At 41.3% G+C, this 5575-nt stretch overlaps 1 long non-coding RNA gene across 1 annotated transcript; it reads left to right on the top strand.

Moving 5' to 3' along the window:
- The first annotated feature begins 1698 nt into the window (after positions 1 to 1698).
- LOC123490791 lies at positions 1699 to 4266 on the top strand. The gene is made up of 3 exons (XR_006661045.1): positions 1699 to 1857; positions 3797 to 3858; positions 4184 to 4266. It is a non-coding gene; the product is annotated as an uncharacterized LOC123490791 (long non-coding RNA).
- The last annotated feature ends 1309 nt before the right edge of the window (positions 4267 to 5575 follow it).

Raw genomic sequence — 5575 nt, 5'->3', positions numbered from 1 at the left:
CTTATTTTCTTATTGTTTATACAAATCCTTTCAATCTCTCTTTTCCATTCATAGCCAGACACGACACAAGTTTCCTAAACCCGTTTTGTGAAAAGGTTTGTTTATGCATTATTATTTGAGGCAAAACTTTCTTTCACCTTTAACCATCGAGTTGATACATAATACCATTAATTGTGATCCTCAGGCCTAACCAGAACTTAACAATGAGGAAAGCACTGTGGATATTGGTGATATAAACATTTAGCAGCTGTGGAAGAGATCCAGCACTATCCTGACAGGCCAAGCGTAGAAACTAAACCTGAACTGGATCCTTTATTACAGACAACACCGTTGTTGATGTTCCCTAAATGGAAACATCCTCTACAGATCTCATGAGGGGCCTGCTAGTGAGGAAAAATTTACCAACCCATTTACATCTCCAAACCAAGAGATGCCGTACTTTAGCACAACTGACACTGTCCGCTAATCACCAGACAGGAAACCTGGACCAGAAAAGAAGACAGAATCTGCTCATATTGCCAATACTCCTTCTTGAGTCTCAGCTCGGTCCTACCAACGAATTTAGTCCCGACCCAGAAACCAAACCAACAACCAAATCCCTGGACACTATGCCGGATCAGAAGTCTTAGCAAAAGCTGGTGTTTCCCCCTGAAATATATGATGAACCAGAGCAGAACAGCTCTGTTTGTATGTAGACCCCTATGTGGACAAATTTTTAGAGTTAAGTAGCCTCATAGAGGCCGAGCCAAAAAAGACGTAGAGATGGCCACTAGAACGACTAAAACAATAGTGATATTGCCTAGTGTTGACACACATAATAGGTCACAGAGGATAGCACCAGTGGTTTTGATGTGTTGAAACATTCAGGGCATGAGTCTCTCACTGCACTCCATCTTTTGAGATCTGGGCAACAGAGCAGCCGCATAAGGCCAAAGCCAAAGAGGTTAACTTTACCTCTGGAAAGACACAAATACCACAGAGACTCCACCTAGGCTGGTGACAGTCTGACCCGAACAAAGGTAGGTTCAACAACAGGAGACCTGGATGATGAAGTTTCAGAACATGAGGGAGCCTCTATGCCATCTTTCAGGAGGTCAAGTATCAGAAGGTGCAATTTCAGCTTGAATATGAAGATATGTTGGGGCTGGAATCTGTTAGGCTAAACCAAGATGTTTCAACAGAGAGCCAAGAACTTCTAACAGACCAAAACCACAGTGAACCGCTATCATTTGAGGACACAAACTCTCTTCAGAGAAATTACCCTTTGCCTACCATTGAGGCATTCAAATGTATAGAGAAACCTCAGTACTTGCTCCAAGAGGGACCTCAGGATATACTCACCATAGACAAACATGTTCCTTTGGATGAATCATCTGTCATAAAAGAGGCCAGACCCAAGAAGGACCTAGTTTCTTCAGAAGAATATCCTCCATTTGCTGTTCATTTTCTAGATGAAGTCATCATTTCTAAGCAATCTCCATATATCAAAGGAGGACACTGGTGAGGACAAAGTGAAGTTTAGAAAATGATTATCTCTCAGAGACTGAAATGGTTGGTGGCATGGAAACATGTAACAAAGATGGACCATAGGGTTTCTCCAAGAGATTTTGATGAAGAAAAGAAACAAGAACAGATTAATTTCCCAGAACAGATGGATGTAAAGGAAGTCTACTGAATCACTACCAAGTAAAGCAGCAGATGGAGATGAGGTAGGGATATTTAAGGAAAGGGATACTTTAGAGTCCAAGCTGTCTCCAAATAGAGACTTTCAAAAAGGGAATCAGAAGACTGGAAAATGTCTAATTCCCACAATAGTGGTCAATTCCTCTGAATCCCCAGTGACAGATGACACTGAAGGTAAGGGGTCTCTCTATTTTGCAGTTTAAACTTTAACATGGAGCTCTCTATTATTTTTCAGTTTCACATGCCACAACATCTTGCAATGCCATTGTTAGCTGAACTAACAAGACTAAATTAAATCCTGATCTCGTGATTTCAAATCCTTTGCCTTCACAAATGTTTGTGCTTGCTATTGAAAGTAAACTCTAACTGACTAAAATGTTAGAGAGGAGGTTCAGAATGAAAGTACTTTACAGTGTTTTCCTCGTATGCAACACAGCTTCAAGCTATGACATTTGAGGAGTATCATTACACACCTTTGTAGCCCTTCGGTAAGTATTCAGACCCCTTCCTTTTCCCCACATTTTGTTACGTTACAGCCTTATTCTAAAATTGACTAAATAAAACAATTTCTCATCAATCTACACACAAATACCCCATAATGACAAAGCGAAAACAGGTTTTGGAAATGTTTGCAAATGTATTAAAAATAAAAACAGAAAACATTTACATAAGTATTCAGACCCATTGCTTTGGAGACTTGAAATTGAGGGTCATGTGCATCCCGTTTCATTGATTATCCTTGAGATGTTTCTACAACTGGATTGGAGTTCACCTGTGGTAAATTCAATTGATTGGACATTATTTGAAAGGCACACACCTGTCTGTATAAGGTCCCACAGTTACAGTGCATGTCAGAGCAAAAAAAATCCATGAGGTCGAAGGAATTGTCCGTAGAAGGCTCGAGACAGGATTGTTTCGAGGCACAGATCTTGGGAAGGGTACCAAAAAATGTCTGCAGCATTGAAGGTCCCCCAGAACACGTGGCCTCCATCATTCTTACTGGAAGAAGTTTGGAACCACCAAGACTATTCCAAGAGCTGGCCGCCCCGCCAAAAACCCCTGAGCAATCGGGGAGAAGGGCCTTGAGACAGGAGGTCACCAAGAACACGATGGTCACTCTGACAGATCTCCAGAGTTCCTCTTTTGGAGATGGGAGAAGCCTTCTAGAAGGTACAACCATCTCTCTAGCACTCACCAATCAGGCCTTATGTAGAGTGGCCAGACGGAATCCACTCCTCAGTAAACACATGAGAGCCCTCTTGGAGTTTGCCAAGAGGTACAGGCGTCACGTCTGGAGCGTCCCGTCTGAGGAAACCTGGCGTCAACATCCCTACGGTGAAGCATGGCGGTGGCAGCATCTATGCTGTGGGGATGTTTTTCAGCGGCAGAGACTGGGAGACTTATCAGGATCGAGGGAAAGATGAACGGAGCAAAGTACAGAGAATCCTTGATGAAAACCTGCTCCAGAGCGCTCAGGACCTCAGACTGGGCGAAGGTTCACCTTCCAGCAGGACAATGACCCTAAACACACAGCCAAGACAATACAGGAGTGGCTTGGTGACAAGTCTCTGAATGTCCTTGGAGTGGCCCAGCCAGAGCCTGACTTGAACCCGATCAAACATCTCTGAAGAGACCTGAAAATAGCTGTGCAGTGATGCTCCCACATCCAACCTCACAGAGCTTGAGAGGATCTGCAGAGAAGAATCGGGAGAAACTCCCCAAATACAGGTGTGCCAATCTTGTGCCGTCATACCCAAGAAGACTCGAGGCTGTAATCACTGCCAAAGGTGCTTCAACAAAGTACTGAGTAAATGGTCTGAATGCTTATGTAAAATGTGATATTTCAATTTTTTATTTGTAATAAATGTACAAACATTTCTATAACTCTTTTGCTTTGTCATTATGGGGTATTTAATCAATGTTAGAATAAGGCTGTAACGTAACAAAATGTGGAAAAGGTCATGTGGTCTGAATATTCTCGAATGCGCTGTATCTGACACTTAGCATGTTTTCAATCAAAAGTTCACATGGCAATTTTGGAAGCATGGATATCACACCAAATGACAAAAGGTTGTTTTACTGTCTTATGTGGGTTTTTTTCACTCTGGTTTAGAACAATCATCTGTGTCTCAGGAACCCCCTTCAGTGGTTGTTTCACCTGTGGACACCTGGGAGGTTAGATGTTAAAATACATTTTCCAACAAAACAGATTAATAAATGCATTCTTAAACGGTTTATGCACATATTCTGAAACAATGGCTTCACTTGTGGGAGTTTAGTAGTCTTGATATAAACAACCAGAAAGATGGATGTTTTCACTCTTTAAAAAAGATGTACACGCACACACACTAACTGATGCCTTTCATTCATGGGAGGTAAGTTGTCTAAATACATAGAATGTTGCCACTCTGAAAGAATATGAACACATAATATGCCCACACTCGGCTGATGGCTTTCATATGTCTTCCTTGGCTTCTACTCTAACTCTAACCCTCTTCAGGATGAGGGTCTGGACTCAGACGATGACCACAGCTCTGTCTCCAGCTATGGGTCTGACTTCTCTGCTAGAAGAGGTTATGACTCAATGCTTTGGACCTCACTGGGGTACGGACCGTTTTATGGACAGTTACCATAAAGCTACCATTTACAACAACATACTGTAGTTGCTTTGGAATATATGGCTTTGAACAGCAAGATATTTGCTGTCCCGGGAAATATATGTATTTTTATTAATCTTTCTTTTCCTTTCTCTGAACATCAAAGGTGTTATTTGTGCAAAAATACAATCATACTGTATGACATTTCAAATACTTGACACAGCTCTTGGAGTTTGCAGTTCATAATTGCATCAGCATTTTAAATTAATGCAATGATTACTTAAACCCATAAAAATGATTTATTTAGACGCCTTTTCCCCCCAAAAGTTGTGAATACTGATAGTGAGGCATAATATGGTTGTGTTTGGTAATCCTTCCATTTCCAAAATGACGCCTACAGAGTTTACTTTGTCTCTCTAAATGAGTACCTTTGAAAAATGTCCCTCTCCTGTCCTCTTTTGTCAGCGCACTGGCAGTCTTCTGAGGTGTGTACAGTGAGGCGGGGACTTCGGGAGTGTGACTGTCCAGGGGCAGTGGAGTTCCCGCTGAGGTACAAATGCAGAGGAGCTGATTGTCACAGTGGAGCAGTGTCATGGACCTGGCCTCACCAACCCTCGCAAGCAAAGCGCACTAACCCGTAAGCTCAACACACACGCTACGCGTACATTTAACACAAAACACACACACCAATTCAGACCAATATTAGTAGTTAAACAGGTGTTAAAGATGCACTATGCAGAAATCGCTCCACCATTTCCTAATTGATAAAATTCTAATTGTTCGCCTAATTTCAGTTTATGTGACAAAACAAGCAAGTATAGTGTATAATTATTGTACCATCTAATCCGCTGTGAAATATATTTTCCATAACCCAATATATTGTATTTTCAGCTGTTTGAAGCTGGTGTACAAAACCTCAAGTAAAAGACACAAAAACGAGAAATGGTGCACATGGAACAAATCTACCGCTTCTTAGACTTGCTTTCAATGAGAATTACAGATCTATAACTCACATTCTCTACGGCTGAATTTGGTGATTCGCCTAAAAATATTTAATTGGGCTTTCGAGAACCATACACCAGGTTTTTTAAATTGATTTTTTAATGAGCCCAATAAGTATTTATTAGAGTATTGGATCAGCTTATTTTAAATATTAAGGGGTTAGAATGGGTAAGGTCCTTTAAGCTATGGTCATTACCGTGTAGAATACAAGATTACATTTACATTTTAGTCATTTAGCAGACGCTCTTAACCAGAGCGACTTACAGGAGCAATTAGGGTCGAGTGCCTTGCTT

This window comes from Coregonus clupeaformis, unplaced genomic scaffold, assembly GCF_020615455.1.
Source record: "Coregonus clupeaformis isolate EN_2021a unplaced genomic scaffold, ASM2061545v1 scaf4814, whole genome shotgun sequence".
Classification (NCBI taxonomy): Eukaryota; Metazoa; Chordata; class Actinopteri; order Salmoniformes; family Salmonidae; genus Coregonus; species Coregonus clupeaformis.
The sequence above is the reverse complement of the archived record's forward strand: the minus strand, read 5'-3'. Positions and strand labels throughout refer to the sequence as shown.